Here is a 23,631-nt window from a genome sequence, read left to right on the forward strand (position 1 = left end):
CCTATAAGGCAAACTATTTTAATAATAATATTAAAACATTACTTGCTATTTTCACTGAGTTGACATATTCACTAATGGTTCAAAGACAACATTGGGCAAAACTGCTGGTGCCCTAGCATGAATCAAGGTTGTGCCATGGAACTGTACCAGGAGTCATGGGGTTCTTCACAGTCAAGCACTCACGGCAAAAGAAAATTTCAGTTTCTCTATAAATTTCCTTGATGAAGCAGTACACAGGATTACTTTTATTAAATCTGGACACCTGAGTAAATATCTTTTTAATAGGCTATGTGACGGAAGGAGAAGTAAGCTTAAAGCACTCGTGCTGTATATCCCCCAAGCTGAGGGTTATCTAGAGGAAAAGCTATATGTGACTGAGATGCAAGCTGCACTACCTATTTTTTCATTGGAACATTATTTTTATTTGAAAGAATGACTAACAAACTATGATTATTCAGACTTGTGTATTTAACAGACACTTTGTCAAAAGCAAACAACATGAGACTGTTACTTCTTGGAAAACACCCGAAGATACTTGTTAATGATACAATTTGGGCTTTTGAGCCAAAATTAAAATTTTGTAAAACATTTTGTATCAATATAATAAAAGTCTAGCTCCTTTTTTTCTATTCCACAGGCTCCACCCCTCTCATTTTCCCTGTTGTCCCACATTTGGGCAAAGTGATAAGAAAGCTTTGGTGCTGTCTCCTTGGGGTTCAGCACAAGTTCAAACCACAGAAGCCCTGCACACGCACAGGAATAATCACTCTGCCTCCGCCTCCTAAACACAATGAAAACTAAAGCCACTATCCCCTTGTTTCAATCAAGTCAGTTCAGACCAGTTTGGGCACATGCCCTGCTCTTTCCAGAAAGCCTCAACACAGGAGGAATGAAATTTTTCATACCCTCTGGTCCCTGTGTGGCATCATTACTCTTGACATCGAAGCCAGTTTTGGGTGAGGGATTGGTCCCACCCTCCGTGAGCAACCACAAGACAATAGGCACTGTAAGAGGATGGTCTAACAATGACTACCACCACCTGGGGGGTCTTTCTTCTCTTATTTTTGTCTTGCTAACCAGTTCTGCTGCCTGTTGGGCAACGTGCACCTGGGGCTGCTGCTTACTGGCCAGTATGCTCCTTGAGCTGTGCTGCTGCCTCCTGGTGAGCTTGCACTCTGAGCTGTGCTAGTTTGTGCCGCACATGCGGAGTCCTACTGACACTCTGTTACAGATTAAAGTGACCAAAATCAGAAGTTTTGATAACTGACATTTAGGAAAAGGAGTCCCTAAATGTGATTGGTGCCTTTTTTTAAAGTCACCCTGGGTAGTGTATCATGGCCCAGATATGTATATATATGTATCTCAGATTGAATTGTGAGTCTTGTTTTCATCATAAGCTGAGACTATCTGGCGTTAGGCTCATCAAAAGACTCGTGCCCTGTGACTGTTGTTTGTGTGTACCACCCAGGAGTCGACCCCTGTTCGATAAAACATTCAAGGACATACTGATACACCTGTGCCATGGGGTGGTCATTCATGTGAGGAAGGGCAACTAGTATGTGGCACGCTGACATACAAGCTCCAAGGGCACTTGGCTCACCAAGACTGTGAGGTTGAATTTGCCTCTGTTATTGTTCTTTCTTTGCTTCTGTCACAAAAAAAAAGATCCTGACCTTCAGTGTTATAAAGGGGAAATCTCTGATGTCCCAAGGCACAGATTCTAAAAAAATGGAGCAGAATGTTCCACCCCAGTTTCCCCAAAGGGCCCAGAGGAAGCTATGAATTTATTGGAAAATTGAAAACTACTGAAAAAATTAAAAAAGTGATCACCAAAGATTCTGGGTGTCACCACATATCAGGATGCTAAGTGGCCATTCCAACTCCACCACACCTACAAAATAATAGGTATTCAGGTGAGGTTATGTGGGGGATGGAATTCCTGACCCTGATGACATTGATGGAGATTCCCTGGATGGAGAAAGGCAGGAAAAGGCAAGACCTGCCCTGAAGTATTCCTCATAACTACTCAAAAAACTTTTCAGGTGGAGGAAACAGAAACTAAAACAAAGGTCTATGATTTGACCTAACTGAAAATCCAAAATTGATTGAAAGCATTTGTTCAATGGGAAGATGAAAAGGGAACCAATCGGTTTTGGCACTTCCATAACACTAGTTCAGAATTAACTTTAACATCTGTCGAGATGTGCTAACTGGAGGGCATATCTCATGATCCCCAGATTAATAATTTATTAAGAACCCCACTTTAGTCCATTGAAATGGCCCATAATATGCACCTCTGCAGCATTCTAGAGCTATCTCCCTGTCTTTCTTATCCACTGGGTATTCATAGCATGGAAAATAGCCCATCCCACTACCAGCATTGTAAATGCTTATGCCAATTCTTGGAGGAAGTAGACTGGGGGGAACTGGCATGGTGAAATAGGTTTATTATTATTTTGTTGAATATCTCAAAGGACCAGAGGCCATTACTAGCCCCAAGCAGGGCCTTTTGATACTGATACAAGACAAGAATTTTTAATAAGGGTACCCCCAAATTATCGAGCATCCTTACCACCCCATAATTGCCAGGCTTCCACTATTAAAAAAGCATTAGATGGCCTAAAGTTATTAGTTGCCCATGAAGAACAAGAGGAAATCCAAATAAATGTTTGCCTACCAAGGAAATAAAGGAATAAGAATTATAAAAGAGGCAATGATTCTCATAAGGAAACCTACAGGCAATCAGCCTCTCAAAAACCAAGGTCCTTATCAAAAGGCGTGATATTAGAGACTCCAAAATCTGGGTTTCCCAAATCATTTCATCTTGAGTTACAAACATTATTATGGCAGACTATGGGGAAGAGTTACAAACATTATTATGGCAGACTATGGGGAAGGTACAAGGTCTCCAATGCCAGGCCACAACTGATACACAGCAAGTTGCCTCCAGACCTCTGTGACTCCTATGCCCTTAACACCCCAAGGGCAGACCACCCAACATCCTGATTTTAAGAAGTGGCAACAACCACAAGCCTGCTAGAGACCTGGCATCACCCCTGGGCACCAGCAGCCACCTGGGAACAACTGTCCCTATCTCTCTGGTGGTTCACTGGTCTCCGCACAACTGGTGAATCTTCATGGTCTTTAACAATACTGGGTTCACATTACAGTTATATCTAGGATCCCATAAAATTTAAATGAAGCACCCCCTATATTCTTAGGGGAATTACAAGACTTAAAACATAGGGCAAACAGGTATGGCTCATTTTAACCATCAGCACTATTTCCTTTCCTAAATTCCCCGTGATCAGAGCATTCATTGCCCTAAAATATCCCATAGCGTGCATGGACACCCAGAATCAATGAGTAATAAATTTGAATAAAATGAAATCTTTTGCACTTACAGTTAGTTTCACAAAATGAGATCCCATAGACCATCTTCACACCCTCCTTCCACCTGGTTAAAATAGTTAATATAGCCCAATATATTTTGAAATAAGGCCTACAGGAATTGAATCATTATACAAGACTTACTGAAGGAAGGGGTCATTTTTCCTACTGTCTCCCTCTTTAACAATTTGGCCAGTACTTAAACCTGATGAAAATAAGTGATACCTAACAGTGGTTTACTATAACCTTACTGCTATGATATCTCATTACTGACTCCATCCAATCAGCAATTGAAAAGTATTTTGCTGTTATAGATTTGGCTAATATATTCCCTTGAGTGCCTATTTTGACAACATCTCAGTTAAATCTCAGCTGAAATTTACCCTCCCTCACTTTTGAGCCTGTAGGGTGCTGCCTTCATGAACAATACTTACCTCCCTGTGGGCTATTTCAACAGCTCAGCCATCATATTCAATCTTTGCAGGCAAGATCTTAACTGCATTCAATTTTCTCCAGGAACACAAGTATGACATCATACTGATGACACACTCCTCTGAGGAGAGGCAAAGAATATACTCACACAGAATATATAAACATTTGTCATAGAACTTTTCCAGTTAGGACTGAGCCCCAGAAGATTCAAGGCTCTACCACTTCAATAACATTTCTGGGCATTATTTGATCAAGACATCAACTCCTCACCTAATGCTTTAAAGCAGGCCCAGCACTTACTGGATCTATTTGGATTTGGAGGCAACATATTCCTCACTTACAAATTGTACTTAAGCCCATTTATGTTGTTACTTACAAATCAGCCTACTTTGAATGCCCCCCCCACACCCCGCCACACAACAAAAGTCTCTCAAGTCTATCCAAATGCAATGTAACAGGCAATCCTACTAATGCTGCCTAGAGACTCCTTCACTGTAGAGGCATCAGCAACCTGCACTCATGTTTCCTAAAGTCTCTCGACCACCTATGATGGCCATAAATTGTTCATGGGCTTTTAGTGCAAGAAACTCCTCAACTCTTTCAACATGCAAGAGAGAACATGGCTTATAAAAAAAACTGAAAAATGTTCACTGTGGTTGAGAATAGAGTGCTAGAAGGATATAAGTCATGAAAACAGAAATCTCTCAAGGTATTTAAAATAGCGGCAACTGCTGGCCACATATTGGGCTCCTCTGGAGATGGATGGAAGCTCTCACAATCCCTGAGCCAAACCCTCACTCAACTTTACCAGATTAGTCTTTACCCAACTTCCCATTATGCAATGGGTCATGAAGGCAGCACCCTACAGGCTCAGTCTGGCCACAGAGGCCTCCTTATTGAAATAGAAGCAGTACTTACAGGTTAGAGCCAAACCTGGGCCCTCTGGCATATCCTGCCTATAGGAGGAGGTGGCTTTCTCTGTTCTCAATCCCTTGCTAGATGCAAGGGCACCAGAGGTGGTCATCCCTCTCTCAGATTCACTGGCCACCTGGAGAGACCCTTGTAATCAACTGAGTGACCAGAAAAGGGAATCTGTAAACATTACATATGGTAGTGGCACCACCATATGTGATAGAGCCTGCTGTTTTTTTTCCACGCCCTAACCAGGATATCCATGCTCAAGAGTGGGACCCAAGGTCAGCACAATTGGCCAAACATCCAGTGGTCACCTTAGCCCTAGAGGATGCCCTAGCCAATCAGTCCCATCTGAAGATTTTTACAGAATCTTTGACCACTGTTAATGGTATGGGCATCCGGTACAACCAATGGCAATAACAATTCCTTATCCAAGGCTGTGGTTTAAAAAAAAAAAAAAACAAGAAGTTTTTTCCCTCTCAGATACCCAAAATATAAATCAAGGTCACATATCTCTGTACATATTAAAGCCACAATACAAGTCCTCACCAAAACATTCCCCATCACCTTCAAATTTCCAGACTTTATTGATAGTTATCAAGGCACTCATTTCACTTTTCAAAATACATAATGCTGAGTTCATAACCATGTTTTACATATACTACTAATTCATTTAGTCTTCAGTTATTCATTGAGCACTTTCTATGAGCCAGATACTAGGTTAGGTTCTGGAAATACAATGAATAAGGCAGATACGGCCCTTGCTTGTCGTGAGCTCATAATTCCAAAGAGAAATGATCAAGTCAACAGTAAATGAAGGTACTGATATAAAAATGAGCATGGAGTGCTAAGGGAACCCAGAGAGAAGACACCTACACTGAAAACTGAAGAATGGATAGAGGCCAGTCATGTTTATAGGAGAAAAGAGATAAAACTGTTTTAAACATGTAAGAGAGAACATGGCTTATTAAAAGAACTGAAAAATGTTCACTGTGGTTGAGAAAAGAGTGTTAGAAGAATGTAAGTCATGAAAATGGAAATCTCTCAAGGTATTTAAAATAGAAGAAATTTAATAGAGGGAATTTTTTCTAACTGTAAAGGAAGAGCTGAGAAGATAAACAAAAGATGAGGAAGCAATTCAGAGATCAGCAATAGCAGGAAGCTGGAGAGAGTTGAGATGAACATAGTCCAGAGCTGGAGCTGTCTGGCAGAGGCCACAGCATGGTGGTGACTGCCTGACATTGGTGGAGCCAAAAGGACACAGCAGGCTGGCAGGAGCTGGAGCCACAAGGAGAAAGAGGAAATGTAGCCACTTCTGGAGATACCATCTAAGACAGAGTGGTGGGGAGCAGAAGTGCCCTCCCCGCAGTGTCTTCAGTGGGCCAAATCTAGGTGGAATCCAGCCAGTGTGGAAACCCTGAAATGCATCCTTTCAGTCCCACTGTAATACAGAGCAGAGAAGGGGAAGGCATGGATCACAGGGCAATCAGACAATGACTAACACAGGGACACTTGAGAAAGATAAAACTGAAAAAGTAGGCTGCGTTAGGATCACTTAGGGTCTCATAAGCGCTTTATCTTAAACACAATGGGGAGCTTTCGAAGGGTTTTAAGCAGGAAGTATATGATTGAATTTGTCTTAAAAGATTACTAAATCTTTTAATAATTTTTTTAGCTTTAGTACTGAGTATAAAAAAATAGAAGTTTCATTATAGTAGATATGGTCATAAAACATCTGAAATAATCATTTCCTTCATTTAAAAGCTACACTGTTAAGTTAGAGTGTATTTAGAGACCGGAAACAAGAATGAGGCACCTGAGAACCTTGTCATCAAAGAACCAGTTTGAGGGGATCAGTCATATTTCTCCTGGAGAAGAGAGATCTGAGAGACATGACAGGTGTCTTATTATGTGAAGAGCATTCATGTGGAAGGAAGTGTAGGTTTATCCCTTGGTATATCACAGGGAAGAGTGAGGAGTCAGGGGGGATGATGGGAAAGCTGATTTATTTCAATTTTGAAGAAAAAACGTCCCCAAAATTAGAACTTTCTATCAATGAGATGGACTCCCTCTGAGATGTTAAATTCCCTCACAAGACAGTAAGTTTCCAGCGAGGAAAGGTGATCAGATACAACCGTGTATTAGTTGGGGCCAGGTTTGGGGGTAGTTAGAACACCACAAAATTCAGCAGCTTAATATGGCAAATGTTTAGTTTCTCATTCACACTGTAAATCCAATGTGGGGCAGAAGGGATCTTTGCTCACAGTGGTTGTTCAGTGAGCCAGTGATGGGCACACCAACATCCACGATGACCACAAAAGTGGGAAAGGAAAGTTTCTCTTAGAGCCTCTGTTCAAAGGTGACATGATCATTCCTCATATTTCATTAGCCATAGCATGTCACACCAGCACAACTACTTAAAAGAGTTATGCTCAGAAATACTAAGAGAAAAGCACTAATGACAATCATAAACTTCCATGTCTTGATTATATTTGTCCTCCCTACCCTGCAGGATGGTTGAGAGGATAAAATCCCATGCCTGTAAGTTCGTCATAACAAAAACATGCCATGGAAATAAATGGTGTGCTTCTGATATTCTACACCTTGTTCACTGCTCTCTCCCCAGTGCCTCCCACCATGCTTGATGCATAGTAGAGGATCAATAAATGTTTGCTGAAAGACTATATAGACTAACAAACACTTCAAGTTGATTTGACTTCTTCCTGGAGAAATGAAATTTGAGTCTAGATGTACTTAGGAAAAGGTAACTAGTCCACTATCATTTATTGGGTTATTGAAAAACAGACTCCTGTGTTTAGATCAAACATGAATTAAATGATGTAAAAAAAACCCTTTAACAACACCACCAAAAATGCCAACTGCACAGCTTCCCCCAGAGACATAAAAATACAATAGATATCCTGAAATAAGGGCCTGGATTTCATGACTTGTGAAAGAGATTTTATTCTTTCTAATAAACCCCTCCTCCACCTACTCTATACTTTGTAGCTTTGCTTTATTTCCATGATAGCATGAAACACTTTCTGAACTTTATTTACTGTGTAGTAACAACATAAAGCAGGCACATTGTTTTGTTCTTGCTGTACACCCAGCATCAAGAGTGCTGGCCACACAGAAGACATCCAGCACAGAATTTGTTAAATGAGTGTTGTTGGGCCCAGTAAGAAATGAGAAATTTGATGCTTAGAAAACCAAATCAAAAGCCAGCGCTTCTGACTTTGGGAAATATACAATTTAAGAGCTTCTTTGAGCCTCTTTGACTATGACTCTGAGCCTCCAACCTCCAAACACCAAAAAGTGTCCAGGGCAAGGAAGTTTCACTCTCAAGCTCAGCCATTTCACTTACCAAAGTCAAAGAGGAACCTCACTGGTAAACACAACCCCTTTGAGAAAAGAACCTTGCTCTTCACAACAGCAGTTTTCTGCCGAGGTGGCATTTTTCCCAACACATTATGCAAAAGCCAGTTGGAGAAGATGCTGAGGACTGTTATTTCCTAATTTGATTCTGCCATTTCCAGTAATGGAAAACTGTACTCCAGCCATCCATCTTAATAAGTGACAGATACATTTCATTAAAACTTCCTTAAATAATTTCTTGTGGTTTTAGAAGGAAGGAAAAACAAGAAAGAGTGCTGTTTTGTGCTCCCATGCATGTCAACATTTTGAGAGCCATTAGAATGAAGCAAGATCTTGTCTTAGGTTGAGAATTAAGTGGTCAACTGATGCCAGCCCAAGTGTACTTCTCAAATGCAGTTGCCCATTGGACAAAAGCATGAAAGGCTGTTAGATTGTGATGTCAAATGAGCAATAATAGCAATTTGATGTGATTTGACAATTCATATTACACCATCTGTCCCTAAACACATTGCAGAATGGGAATAGGTAATTCTGTAAATTGACTCTTCTCAACTTTGCAGCTCTCTGCAGGTAAATAGGTACATAAAAAAAATCCAGTGTAGTAAAAACAGCATTACATTTGATCCAACATACTTCAAGTCTAGTCTCGTTTCTACTACTTAGGAGTTCTATGACCTTGACCAAGTCAACAAATTAATCTCTGTGTCTCTATTTCCTCTTTTGTATGGTGAAGATATAATACTTGTCAAAACAATTTCACAGATTATGAGAATTAAATGAGATAAGACAGAAAAATAAACTTGCTAACCTATGAAGAAACTCATAAAAAAAAAAAAAAAAGCCTTCGTGAGAGTAGGGATTTTTTTCTTCATCCACTCCTATATCCCCAATGCTTACTGAACGATACCTGGCACACAGGAGATACTCAATACATATTTTTGGATTACTGAGTGCAGTAGTTAATTGTGTCACCTTGACTGTGCCACTGGGTACCCAGATATTTGGTCCAACATTATTCTGGGTATATCCTTGAGGGTGTCTCTAGATAATAGTAACATTTGAAATGAGAGACTGAGTGAAACAGATTGTCCTCTTGAGTGTGGGTGGGCCTCATCCAATCAGTTGAAGAACAGAATAGAACAAAAAGACTGAGTATGAGGAAACTTCACCTGCCTGATGGCTTGAGTTAGGACAATGGTTTTCTCCTGCCTTCCAAATGGAATTTATACCATTAGCTCTCCTGGTTATCTGGTCTTTGAACTCAAAGTAGAAGTTATAGTACCAGCTTTCCTGGGTCTTTAGCTTGCTGACTGCAGATCCTGGGACTTCTCAGCCTCCATAATTTAGTTAGCCAATTCCTTATAATAAACCTAGATAGCTCTATCTCTATTTCCATCTCTATATACTGGTTCTGTGTTTGTGGAGAATCCTGACTAAAATACAATTAGTAAAGCACAATAAAATGGACAATGTTATTAATAAGCCATTTGAGTTTATTTGACCTAAGAAGTAGATAGAAAGAACTTAAGGTGAGTGAGCCTAGCCTAAGTAAGAGAAATGTTACAAGAAAGTTCAATTATAACTCAGGACATGCCATTTTATACTCGAAATCCCAGACAGGACCTTTCGAGGTTGTGTAGTTATGTCAGTACTGCTGTGCTCGACTCTTCTGAGCTCTCATATACTTAGCAGTGAACATCTATTATCTCATTTAATCCTCAAAAAGCTATTATACCTACCCTGCATATGATAAATACTGAGTCTCAGAAAGTGCAAGTAACTTGCCCAGTGTTAGTGCTGGTGATGGAGCAGTGGAGCCAGACCTGAATTTCTAACCATCATGCCACTGCCTCTCAGTTTCCAACTTTGGTAGTAGAATTACTGCTGAATCATTTAGCATGCATTGTGTTATGAATATTAATAAAATCCAAATCAAACTGACTTAAACATGAAGGGAATGTACTGATTCACATAGAAAGCATAATGTAGAGCTGTCTTCAGTGCAATTTGATTCAGGCTTCTCTTCCATTTCCCTAGATCTGCCCTTATCCATGTACTTGCTTCATCTCTGACTGAAGCAAAGTAGTTACAGTGATTCCAACACAATATTCATGTTCTATATCACCCATGGAAAAGAGAAAAACATGAACCTTCTCTTCTCCAAAACTTGGAGCAGGTTAATAAGCTTTACCCTGATTTGGACCAAACTGAAAAAGTCAGAGGGGCCAAGGCATGTCCATATGCTGATTAATTTGGACCTGGGATCAACACCCAGGCAAGGAACAAGAAATAACATTGACTGGCTGAGGGTGAATTAATCCTCACCTCAGCCTCAGGAAAGAGGGCAGGGCAGAAGTGGATGCCAGATGAGCAACCAACAGATGTCCAATAGAACATCCAAACCACTACCCTCTCCTGCCCCCAAAGTGTCAGGACACTTTTTTAAGCAGTGAAAAATAGCCTGTACTTTCTCATTCCTCTGAGCCAGCTGTGGCCTAGCCACTTAACATCCATCCTCCCCTCTAAATCACTCAATAATCCAACAAATATGCAGTAAACACCTTACTCTGTACCAGCACCAGTGGATTCAAAGACAAATAAGACATGATTCACTTTCTTCCAATTTAGGCCTGACAGAATGGCTCCCCGCAAAGAAGGATGATGAAAAGAAGATGGACCATTCTGCTATCAACAAGGTGACCAGAGAATACACCATCAACATTCACAAGCGCATCCATGGAGCAGGTTTCAAGAAGCACGCCCCTCAGGCGCTCAAAGAGATCTGAAATTTGCCATGAAAGAGACGGGAACTCCAGATGTGCACATTGACACCAGACAACAAAGCTGTCCAGGCCAAAGGAATAAGAAATGTCCCACATTGTATACAGTGCATTTGTCCAGAAAACAATGAGGATGAAGATTCACCGAACAGGCTCTATACATTGGTTACCTACATATCTATCACCACTTTCAAAAATCTACAGTTAATGTGGATGAGAACTAACTGCTGACTGTCAAATAATTATAAAACCAGGAAAAAAAGATATGATTCTTGTCCTCAGAGGACTTGCAGTCTGGTAAAACTGGAAACTGACTGCAAAGTGTCCACAGCAGAAAAGAAAGAAATAGCTGAGAGGAGGATGGATGTGTGAGTATGCGATGGACAGCTGGAGTCTCATAAACCTGAACCCTTTCTTTCTGCAGGAAAATCAATCCAAAGCATTTAACTCTCCTTCAGAGCTCATTTTCTCATTTTCACTGCTTTCTTTTGGGTCAGTTCCCCATTTCCTTCCTTAGACTTTGAGTCCCAGAGCATATGCAGTGTTCCGAGAATCTTCTGATTCATGCTGAGTCTAATCCCACCTACTTCTCCCCTTAATACATCTCATTTATTTATGCTTGGCTTGTTTTTCAACCTCATTTAATTATATACATGGGGGAGGAACTGTCTTTAAATACTCTTATTTGTAGCCTAACCAGAGCATAGCCACTGTTCAATACATGTCTATTAACAACAGTAAATATACTGATGAAGGATTTCAATCTCTGAAGCTATTAATCAAATGCTTTTTTACCAATTCCAAATTCATTTAATCTTGAAATATTTACAGTTCTCAATGGCTGGCAAGTTGCTCTGTTTGCTTCTTTTCTACTCACTGGTACAGTAATATTAGAGGCTTAGTCTCTTCTTTTTTCTCATGGAAGAATGGGGCCATGGGTAGCCTTGAGAAGTTAGAAAACAACAAGAAAATAGATTGTCCCCTAGAGCCTCCAGAAGGAATGCAGCCCTGCTGGCACTGTGATTTTAGCCTAATAAGACCCAGTTTGGACTTCTGACCTTCAGAACTCAAGATATTAAATCAGTGCTGTTTTAGAACACTATGTTTTTGATCATCTGTTTTAGCAGCCATAGGAAACTAATACAGGAATTCAGTTCATTTGGTGTTTGTTTGTTTGTTTGTTTTTTGTAATTTGGAGAGCCAGTCCTTCTTTCATTTCTTTGCAAGTAAACCTCTTTTCTTTTGTTTTTATCTGAGTCTTCCCTGACAGCCACCATGTAAGAGTTAATTTTCTACCAATGAAATGGTAGCCAGAAGAATATAAGATATGTTCTATATGTTCTAGTTATCTATTGCTATTAAGATATAAGGTCCAGTTATTTATTATAAATTAGTCCACCATTTAGTGATACAAAACAAGTTTTTATTATGTGGAGTCTATGGATCAGGAGTTCAGTAAGGGCCTAGTGAGGACATCTGAGTCCTTAGATGGAATTCTAGAAGGCTGAGGGTATTTTGACAGCTGATCCCTAATTATCTAAAGGTTCATATACTCATATATCTAGTAGTTGATGCTGTCTGTCATCTGGGACATTAGCTGGCAATGTTTACTAAAACATCATCATATGACGCCTCCATGTAGCTGAGACTTCCTTACAACATGGTAAATTTTCCAGAATGTCATACAGTTGGAATCATACAATGTGCAGCCTTTTCGGACTGGCTTCTTTAACTAAGAAATATGCATTTAAGTTTCTTCCATGTCCTTTCACAGCTTGAGAGCTCATTTCTTTTTATTACCTAATAATATTCCACTGTATGGATGTACAACAATTTGTTAATCCATTCACCTTTTAAAGGACATCTTGGTTGCTTCCAGTTTGGGGCAGTTATAAAAAACGCTGCTGTAAACATTCATGTGTAGGTTTTAAGGTAGACATAATATTTCAACTCATTTGGATTAATACCTAGGAGCACAATTATCAGATCATATGGCAAGACTATGTTTAGCTTTGTAACAAACTGTCTTCCAAAGTGGCTATGACATTTTGTATTCCCACCAGCAGTAAATGAGAGTTCCTGTTGCTCCACATCCTTACCAGAATTTGGTGTTGTCCATGTTTTTAGATCTTTAGCCATTATAGGTTTATAGTGATACCTTACTGTTGTTTTGGTTTGTAATCCCCCAAAGACATATAACATTGAGCATCTTTTCATATACTTGTCATATGTATATACTCTTTTGTGAGGTGTTTGTTCAAATCTTTTGTCAATTTTTTAATTCAGTTGTAGGTTTTCTTATTTTTGAGTTTAAAGAGTTTTTTGTATATTTTAGACACAAGTCCTTTATAAGATAGGGGTTTTGCTAGCCTTTAGCTTGTCTTTTTATTCTGTTAACAGTGTATCTCACAGAGCAAAGTTTTAAATTTTAGTGAACTACAGTTAATCCATTTTCTTCTTTCATGGGTCATACTTTTGATGTTATATGTAAAAACTCATCACCAAACCCAAGGTCATCTAGATTTTCTCCTATGTTAACTTCTAGAAGTTTTATATTTTTGTAGTTTATATTTAGGCCTATGATCCACTTTGAATGAATTGTTGTGTTAGGTGTAAGATCAGTCCTAGATTCTCTTTTTTTGAATGTGGATATCCTGTTGTTCCAACACTATTTGTTGAAACGACAATTCTTTCTCCATTGAATTGCCTTTGTTCTTTTGTCAAAGATCGGCTGACTGTATTTGTGTGGGGCTATTTCTGGGTTCTCTATTCTGTTCAGCTGATCTATTTGTCTATTTTTTTTTTTCATCAATACCACACCGTCTTGATTATTGGACCTAATATTGGTAGTACCAATTCTCTGACTTTGCTCTTCTTCAGTATTCTGTTGTCTATTCTGAATCTTATGCCTCTCCATATAAACTTTAGAATCAGTTTGTCAATATCCATAACATAATCTTGCTGAGATTTTTATTTGGATTGCACAGACATCAAGTTGGGGGGAACTGATATCTTAACAATATCGAGTCATTTTTGGAAAATACAATCTTCCACACTTTGTGATGGCAGAGAGGTTTGCCTATGTTGTGTACTGTTGTATCTCCAGAACCTAGAAGAGCATTTATTACACAACAGGTGCCCAATAAATATTTTTTTTGCATAAATAACTGAGTCTATCCAATCAAATGTTCAACCATGCACTCTACATCTTCTAAGTCATCACCCTGACCCAGGTTCTGAGCCAAACTTCTGTGTATAGGGTGGAGGGATCCCTATATTAATTTAGACTTCTCTGGGCCCCTTTGGTGGAACCTGGAGTCTGCAGCTATAACCCTTTCCATTAAGGAGCACAGCATGAATTATCTGTCATAATCATACTTGGCCCACATTTCCTTAGTGGGATGCAGGCCTCTTCTGTTTTAAGATTCCATGTGTCCCAAACTGGAAAGATCCATGGACAGAATGACATTAAAATCACCCATGGATAGCTGCTCCCTACCCCTGGTGACCATTGGGAAATGGAGAGTTCTCTTACTAGAGACTCTGGTAATATTAGTTTCTGATGTCTCTGTATCCTGAAAAGAGGTTACATTTTGTTTGTTTTTAAAAATAATATCAGAGACGGGGCCTTAAATTTCTCCTTCCGTGAGTCTAAAGTGTCTTTGCATTCTCTTGGGAATTTCAGAGAAATTAATATTGTCAGTGTAATCTAATAAAGCTAAACTGTGTTTTCTTCCTTCCAAACACTGTATAAGCCTCCCCGTATTAACCCAAAGGTTTAAAGCATTCTACAGTACTCTTTCAAACTCAGTTTTACCACTAGTACACAGTGTTCCCCCAAATCAGCTGTGACTTCTGAGAGTTCACACTCATCTCTGCCCACCAGTTTTCCAATAGGGAAACAGCCATTTTCTCAAAACCAATTGGTCTCACTGCTGGGGCGGTAATCAATCTGTGGACAGAAATGTTCTGCTCTGGGATTCTTAGCAGTCCTAGATGAGATCCTCATGTGTAGCAGGTATAACTTTTATTCTACAACATGGGACATAAGACATTTCGTATTATTTTTATCTCTGGAAATAAAATTTAATCTTCTCTGAGTTCTCATCTCACTAGATTGGTAGCAAATTTAACTTTAGTCACTACTGGAGCATACTTTCCTCACTCAGGGTTGGCAAAGTCCTCAAAGACCTGCCATAACGAGTATCATTCAATAATGGCCCTCCGGTCCATGGCCCGTCACTAATATGATCATTGTACAAGCCCATGAAATCCCACAAAGGTGAGCATCTCCTCTGTCCTGGGATCATGGCCAAGGCTGACTGTCTAAGCCACCAAGTTCAGTCTTCTTGAGACGCCCAAGGAGTAATTTCCTCCTGAGATCCTGCCACTCTCCACAGTACCTTCAGGGGCCAGACACTGGTACCTACTACCCTATGAACCCCAAAACTTTTCTTTCCCTCCTGGTCTTAGGAAATGTTCTAAAATCTTCTCTTTCTAATGGTAGCCTCAATGTATTGAGCTTCCCAGATGCCACACACTTGCCTCTGCCTTCTTCCCTTGTCTTACACATTCTCCACTGGAGCACAGACTTTGGCAAAACAATAGCCAGGACAGCCATTGTCTCCTGGGGGAGCTAGGAACTTCTGCTTCCTGCAGAAGCTCCTTGAGTGAGGAAACAGAAGCCTTGGTGGGATATGGAAACTGCATAACATTCACAACAAAGCCCCAATTGCTATTTCAGTAAATCTTGCTGCTATAGTTAAATTAGCATAATTATAGGAAAGAACCTCTTCTCTAAAAGTTCTTATCACCAGTACAATCCAAAGCACATTTGGAACGGCCCTCTGAATCATCAATTTCTTCACTGTTGCAAGTATTGGATGAAATGAATTCTAAGGTCCCTTCTACGATTCTAAAAATGTACAATTTGCAGAGTCTTCTGCCTCTGAGAAGCTTTCCTTGTGCCACCTGGTCTGAGTGAGATGTCCCTTCACTGTACTTTATGCATCTCTGGCACCCTGGTGTGTTATTCTTGACAGCACCTTAGCACATCATTTCTAACTACCTACCTTCTTGGCTAGTCAGTGAGCACAGGGGTAGGCACCATGCTTTTCTTATTTCCTGCTGTATTCCCAGCACCTGGTACATCTCATGGCATGTGCTTAATAAGTATTGACTGAATTTATAATTGCATATAATCTAGGGGGGGGCCAGAAGGCCCCACAACACAATCGGCCACCCCTTTCCTCTGTGGTAGAAGAAGAAAAGCATCACAGTGGTCAATCCAGCCACATCTCTCACACCACATACCTCAAGGAATCTGGGAAGTATATCAAATGCAGGCCTGAATTTTATATATATTTCTGAAAAAAAATATTTTCCTATATTGTTTTGCAGATAAATCTGCTAATGCTGGGGAAACAGCAATCTATCTTTAGAGGAAAGGCAACCACCTCTATCATTGATTCATATATACTCATGGGCATCTGGGTTGGGGTTATTGCTGTGTGTGTACTCAGATCATCACTGAGGCTTTAAGCTATTTGGAAAACACAATAAACTCCTCTCTGTTCCCATCTGCACTAGCTCATGCAGCAGCCATTCCCCTGTGCAAGCCCTACCTGCCATCATGAGACTTCTCCTCCCTGGGATTGGAGAAAATGAGCAAATCAACCCTGAGCACACTTCAGGTGGCTCTGTGACCTTGCATTCCTCCAAGTGACCTTTCTCATGTTGCTCTTTGCATGGGCAATTCCAGCCATTACATTAGCAACACACAATTACATCTTCAAGGTAGATTCAAGTTCAGGCTCTGCCAGGATATAAATACCTTAATGAGGTGACAGCCATGCAAAACTTCTGAGTGATGTAAATCAGGGCTCTGATAGATTGAAAAGACATGTTGGCAGCTTCACGACCCAGCACAAAGAAAGAAAAAAGAAAGTGATGCAGGGAGGGAGAGAAAAAGGAAGGAAGGGGACCTTTCTATGATATTGCTGGTGGGAGTATGCAGCACAATGTTTTTTAAAAAAAGTGATTTCTAATGTTTTCATCCAACACTTGTACCCCTGTCTCTACTGCTTTGATTCCCTTACTGGTTAAAACTCCAACTGGCACTCCCAGGGCTCAGCACTTGTGTTCAGCAAGCACTCCCACATAATGCAGCATCCTTTGGCTCTAGGTTTTCCTAGCCTCCACCGGTATCCTCCAGATACCTCCTGGCCCATAGGATGGAGTGGGGTAAGTTTTCTACTGCACAGATTCCTAATTTCCATCAGGCGTATAAGAGAATATAAATCTCTCATCCAGAGGCAGAGTAGTTGGGGGCCACTATCTAGCATCCAACACCAGCCAGGAAAGAGAACTCCAGTGCTGGTGCTCTAGCCATAAGGTGACATATGGACCCTCTCGTTCCTGAACCTGCTCACACACACTCGAATGGCATTTGGCTCAGTTCTATGTTGAAAGGTTATTACTCAAAATGGCCCTGGCTACTCCCTCAAGTCCAAATACGTGCCAGATCCAGAGACAGTAGTCAGAGGCAGAATCTAAGGTCAGAGGTCAAAATGAAAGAAAATACCAAGTAATGGATCTGTATAGACACAGTCAGCGTGAAGTTGTCCCCTTACTACCATTCCCTTTGAGGGTTCGGTGGCCACTACGTGGGCATATGTTTGCCTGTCTTAAAAGCATAGCTGTCTGAAGTGATGCCTGACATTGACAGGTCTGGTTATTCCCCTCGCAACATCCCCCAAGAGTTTTACAGTGGTTGTTCCCATGATGATGGGAATAGAATGATCGATCATCTTTTCTCAATTTACTCTGGGAATGGGAGGGGCCCAGTACAGTGCCGTCCAGTGGAAATATAATGTGACCCACATATGTAATTTAAATTTTTCTTGTAGCTATATCTAAAGAATGTAAAAACTGGCAAATTAATTTTAATAATATATTTCATTTAAGCCAATATATTTAAAATATCATTTTAACACATAAGTTATATTTAAAAATGACTGAGATAGTTTATATTCTTTTTTTCGCAGCAAGGAGTTTGAAATCCTGTGTGCGCGTGCGTGTATGTGTGTGCGTGTGTATTAACTTATAGGACCTCTCAATTCAGACTAGCCACATTTCAGTTGTTCAATAGTCACTTGCACCTAGTAGCTACTATACTGCATAGCACAGTCCTAGTGGAATTCTCAGAGTCACACTCTTATGTTTCCCCAGTCATTCTAGACATGCCTGCTTCAGGGTTACAGCGAATAATGAAGAAGGGACTCCGAGGAAACCAGAGGCATAAAGCATGGCACACCACAGAAGCCAGAACCAGCAAGTAGGGGCATATAAGTCTAACCCCAATAGAAGGAAAGACTCCCTCTCCAGCACAGATGCTCTTCTATTCTATAAGGGTTCCTACCCTGGGTTCCTACATGCTTTGAAAGCTGGACCCCAAGGCCATAAAATGACTGAGTTCTGGTTGCAAAATGATTTGATGAGAGCTACAACTAGTAGCTTGCAGATTTATTAGGTTTGGCCTGAAGATCAATAGCTCACTTAGTCTTAAAAAAAAAAAAAATTGCCCACATTTTAAAATTGCGTGATTTCATTTTTAAAATCTAGCTTTCCAGGGTCTCTTTAAAAATTGAGAGATTCAGAAAAACTGAACCCTCATTTCTGCATGTCAACGTGCTGCCTGAGCCAATATTCCTGCCAAACTCTGATGGGGGCGAACTGTTCTCCCATCACTGCAGACCCCACCTTACCCTACTATCTTCCCTCCATGGCAGCCAGGAGTCAGTTGCCATTTAGCATCACACTCGATGTTATTTACTTAGAAGAAGTAAAATACCTCTTGACCCCACATGTATACCCAAAGTGGGAAAACCAAGACTGACCAAGTGAGCCATATGCTTTCTGTATCTTGCCAGACTTTCTCACTGTACCCTGACCTGGTCCTGTGGGCATTTGAGTTTGTGACCCTGAAATGGCTCTTTGCCTATAAACCAGCATTGAAAAGGTAGATCAAGCAGGTCCTTTTGCCACCTTAACCTCCATATTTTTTGAAAATCTGAAAGTCTCTCTCCCTCCTTCTTTCTCTTCCTCCCTCTCTCTTTCTCTCTCCCTCCCTCTCTCTCACTGTCTAAATGCACTAGCCCTTCCTTCTAGCAATGAAACTCTGCAATGCTCTCTGTCAAGCCCCCATAACAAAGAGAAGAAACTGAGCCCAAGATGCTCTTACCTTTTTCCAAGGCAAAAAAAAAAACGTAGCTAAGACCTTCAGAGAGAGAAAAAAAGTATTACATCAAAAACACATGGCCACAATGATCGCTAGGCCCCTCTGGAATCCTATTTACCTAGCAAAACACATTTTAAAAAAAAAAGAAAAAAGATCTCAAATCAATAACCTAATTTCCAACCTTAAGAAACTGCAAACTAAACCCAAGGCAAGCAGAACAAAGAAAATAATAAAGACTAAAACAGAAATAAATGAAATAGAAAAACAACAGACAATTAAAAAAATAAAGTGGGTTCTTTGAAAAGATCAAAAAATTGACATGCCTTTAACTAGACTGAACAAGAAAAATAGCAGACTCAAATTATTAAAAGCGGGAATGAGAAAGGGAACATTACTGCCAACCATACAGAAATAAGAGAATTATAAGGAAATATTATGAAACATTGTATGCCAATAAATTAGATAACCTTGATGAAATGGAAAAATTCCTAGATATACACAATCTACTGAAACTAACTCAACAGGAAACAAAAAATGTGAATAGACCTTTAACAAGTAAAGAAATTTAATTAATAATAAAAAAAAATCTTCCCACAAAGAAAAATCTAGAACCAGTTTCACCAGTAAGTTTTACCAATCATGTAGAAATGAGTTAGTACCAATTCTTCATAAACTCTTCCAAAAAGTAGATAAAAAGGAATACTCGTCAATTCATTCTGTAAGGCCAATACTACCCTGGCACCAGAACCAGAGAAAGATATTACAATGAAAACTATAAACCAATATTGCTTATGAATATAAATATAAAAATCTTCAACAAAATATGAAAGTCAAATCCAACAACAATATCCCAGGATGCAAGGTTGATTCACGATGACTGATATGCAAATCAATTAATGTAACATACCATATTAATAAAATAAAGAACAATCACAATTATCACAATAAACACAGAAAAAAAAATTTGACAAAATCTAACACACTTTCATAATAAAATCACTCAAAAACTAGAAATAGAAGGGCATCTCCTCAACATAACAAAGGATAGGGATAAAAACCCACGGTTAATATCATACTTTATGATGAAAGAATAAAAACTTTACCCCTATATTCAACATCATACTGAACATTCTAGCCAGGGCACTTAGGCAAGAAAAATAAATAAAAGGCATCCAGATTGGAAAGGAAGAAGTATAACCATCTCCATCTGCAGGTGACATGATCATGTAAGTAAAAATGCTAAGGAATACACATATACACACACACACACACAATCAGAACTAATAAACAGGGTACAGCAAGGTTGCAGAATACAAGAACAATATAGAAACATCAATTGTATTTCTATATACTAGCAATAAACAACCTGAAAATGAAATTAAGACAATAATTTCATTTACAATATCATCGAAAAGGAATAAAATACTTAGAAATAAATTCAACAAAAAAGAGTGCAAGACTTATATACTGAAAACTACAAAATATCATTGAAAGTAAGTTTTTAAAACCTAAATAAATAGGAGAATATCCTGTGTTCCTAGACCAGAGGACTTATTATTACTAAGATGGCAAAACTTCCCAAATTGATCTACAGATTTAACATAATCCCTACCAAAATACTAGCTGGCTTTCTGCAGTAATTGAAAAGCTGATCCTAAAATTTATATAGCTATGAAGAGAATCCAAAATAGCCCAAATAATCTTGATAAAAATCAAAGCTGGAAGACTCACGTCCCAATTTTAAAACTTAATACAAAGGAACAGCAATCGAAACATTATAGTACTGGCAAAAAAACCAGATTAATGGAATAGAATCAAGAATCCAGAAATGAACCACTTATGGTTCATTCATTTTTTATAAGGGAGCCAAGACAATTCAATGAGGGAAAGAATAGTCTTCTCAACAGATGATGCTAGAGCAATTGAGTATCGACATGCAAAAAGAATGAAGTTGCACCTCTATCCCACACCATGTGTAAAAGCTAACTTAAAATGAAAAAAAAAAAATCTAAATCTAAATTATAAAACTCTTAGAAGAAAACATAGGTGTAAATCTTCATGACTTTGGATTAGGCAATGGTTTCTTAGATATGATACCAAAAGCACAAGCAATCAAAGAAAAAAATAGAAACTGGACTACATTAAAATTAATAACATTGGTGTTTCTAAGGATAATATCAATAAAGTGAAAAGACAGCGATCTACAGAATTGGGGAAAATATCTTCAAATCATATCTGATAAGGATTTAGTATCCAGAATATATAAAGAACACCTACAACTCAACAATATAAAGACAAATAACCTAATTTTAAAAATGAGAAAAGAATCTGCATAGATATTTCTATAAAAAAGATCAAAATTCCAGTAAGCACATGAAAGATGCCCAACATCATTAGCCATTGAGGAAATACAAATACAAACCACTAGGAGATACCACTTCCTATATCCACTAAGATAGTTATTTTTTAAAGTAATAACAGCAATGTTGGTGAAGATATGGAGAAACTGGAACCCTATACTGCTGAATGGAAAATAAATTGGTACAGCTGCTTTGGAAAGTAGTTTAGCAGCTCCTCAAAAAGTTAAACATAACCATCATATGACCAAGCAATTCCACTCCTAGGTATATACCCAAGAGAACTGAAAACATGTCCACACAAAAATCTGTACGTGAATGTTCATAGGAGCATTATTCATAATAGTCCAAAAGTGAAACCTGTCAAATGTCCATTACTGATGAATGGATAAATGAAATATGGAATATCCATTTAATGGACTATTATTCAGCTACAACATGAATGAACCTTGAAAACATTATGCTAAGTGAAAAAAGTTAGTAACAAAGACCATATATTGTATGATTCCATTTACATGAAATGTCCAGAATAGGCAAAGCTATAGAGACAGAAAATTGATTAGCAGTTTCCAGGGGCCAGGCTGGAGGGAGGGAGCGTGGATAGGCAGTGACTACTAATGGGTATGGAGTTTATCTGGGAGATCATTAAAATTTTCTGGAATTAGATAGTGGTTACAGATACACAACTGTGATTATATTAAAAACCACTTTTAAAAGGTGAATTGTATGGCATGTAAATTATATCTCAATAAAAGAAAAGGCCTTTGGGCCATGTGCTATTCAGCTACTTAATCTTTTTCCCATTGTCCACTCCTGGCCAAGTAGACTCAACTGGCCACATTAAAAAAAAAAAAAAAGTTATCTGGTATTACATTCTGAACTTTCCATATTCCCCCCGCTTCCTTCCTACATCTATGAAATTGAGCCATAATTGTGTTCTTACTGAAGATTCTACCATCCAATTATTAAAACCCACATTCCTCCTTAAAAAATTTCCTTCCATTATTGGAACATGAGATGCCTTCCTCCTAAGGCCAATCTGTCCAGATGCCCTTCCAGGCTCTTGCTACATCCCAAACCTTCTCATTTTATATCTTTAACTTCCCCCTTTCTGGCTTATCTCTCCTGCCATCCTGAAAATATGTTCATGCGGTTCCTGTCCTTAAGAGGAAACCTTCCTTGACACTGGGTCCATTTCTATTTACTGTATCACCTTTTTCTTTTTTTTTTTTTTTTTAGGCGAGGCAACCCTTGGTTGACCTCACAGATTGCAAAGACCTTGTCAGTTTACAACTCCTTATTTTTTATTTTTTACGCGTACAGCATCTGGTCTTCCTAGGTGGTCTCCCATCCAAGTACTAACCATGCCCGACCCTGCTAGCTTCTGAGATCAGACGGGATCAGGCTTGGTCAAGGTGGTATTACCTCATCTTTTTCCTGTCTTTTCTGGTAAACTTCTGAAAACGTGGACACAGTTATTCTGTCAAATTTAACTCACTCTGATTTGGCTCCCAATCTAATGAACCTATTCTATGATCACTAGATGACTTACTGACTCTCAAATATGATAGGTTGTTTGGGTACCATAATTTTTTTCTATACTCTACTGCATGTGGCACTGATGATCACTCCTTCCATCTTGAAGCTCTATTCCCTTGACTTCTAGGAAACCACACACTTTTGGTTTTTTTCCTGTCTTTCCAATCATTCTTTCAGGGTCTCTTCTGAGGTTTCTTTTGATCCCAGCACAATGCTTCAGCACAGGCATACTCAGGGTTCTTCCCAAATGTTCTGCTTTTTATACCCTACTTTTCTCCTTAGATGGTATCATGATTTTAACTATATGTTGATGATTCTTAAATGTCTCTCTCCAACCTAGACCATTCTAATGAGCCATAGATATATATATTCAACTCCCTTCTGAGTGTGTCTGTTTAATCGTCCCTCATGTACCTCAAATTCAACACGTCCAAACAAAACTCATCATCTTGGTCATCTACCTTCACTAGTTACTCAAACCAAAAAAAAAAAACAAAAAAAAACTCTTTTCTTCTTCTTACCCCCACATCCAGAAACCAATACTATAAATTTTATCTGCAAAGTATTTCTTTAATTTATATTACTGTCTCCACACTTGATT

General features: G+C 39.1%; 1 pseudogene; it reads left to right on the forward strand.

Moving 5' to 3' along the window:
* Window positions 1–11,126, forward strand: part of LOC102884913 — a 57,319-nt pseudogene extending 46,193 nt beyond the window's left edge.
* Window positions 11,127–23,631: the final 12,505 nt, after the last annotated feature.

This window comes from Pteropus alecto, unplaced genomic scaffold (genome assembly GCF_000325575.1).
Source record: "Pteropus alecto unplaced genomic scaffold, ASM32557v1 scaffold61, whole genome shotgun sequence".
Taxonomy (NCBI): domain Eukaryota; kingdom Metazoa; phylum Chordata; class Mammalia; order Chiroptera; family Pteropodidae; genus Pteropus; species Pteropus alecto.